Below are 517 nucleotides of genomic sequence, written 5' to 3'. Positions count from 1 at the left end.
GTTGTCAGGGGAAGAGAATTCAGGTGGGTTGCAAGTGGATGTGGTGAAGTGAGGTCTCTACTGCACTTGGACCTTTATATACTGTCAGTAATTGGCCAGAACATGCCATTCAGCCCCTGACTTACCCAACAAATATGTAAGCAACTTTCATGTGATAGTCACTGTCAATAATCTTAATGTCTTCAGAAAAGTGAGCTNCCATCCTGAGCCATAGCCACAGCCACAGCCTGAGCCATAACCACAGCCATAGCGAGACCCATAGCCACAACCACAGCCTGAGCCATAGCCATAGCCACAGCCTGAGCCATAGCCACAGCCATAGCTGCATCCGCAGCCATAGCCACAGGAGTTCCCGTAGTTGCAACACATGTTGTCAGGGGAAGAGAATTCAGGTAGGTTGCAAGTGGATGTGGTGAAGTGGGGTCTCTACTGCACTTGGACCTTTATATACTGTCAGTAATTGGCAGAACATGCCATTCAGCCCCTGACTTACCCAACAAATATGTAAGCAACTTTC

This window comes from Ailuropoda melanoleuca, chromosome 1, assembly GCF_002007445.2.
Source record: "Ailuropoda melanoleuca isolate Jingjing chromosome 1, ASM200744v2, whole genome shotgun sequence".
NCBI lineage: Eukaryota > Metazoa > Chordata > Mammalia > Carnivora > Ursidae > Ailuropoda > Ailuropoda melanoleuca.
The sequence above is the reverse complement of the archived record's forward strand: the minus strand, read 5'-3'. Positions refer to the sequence as shown.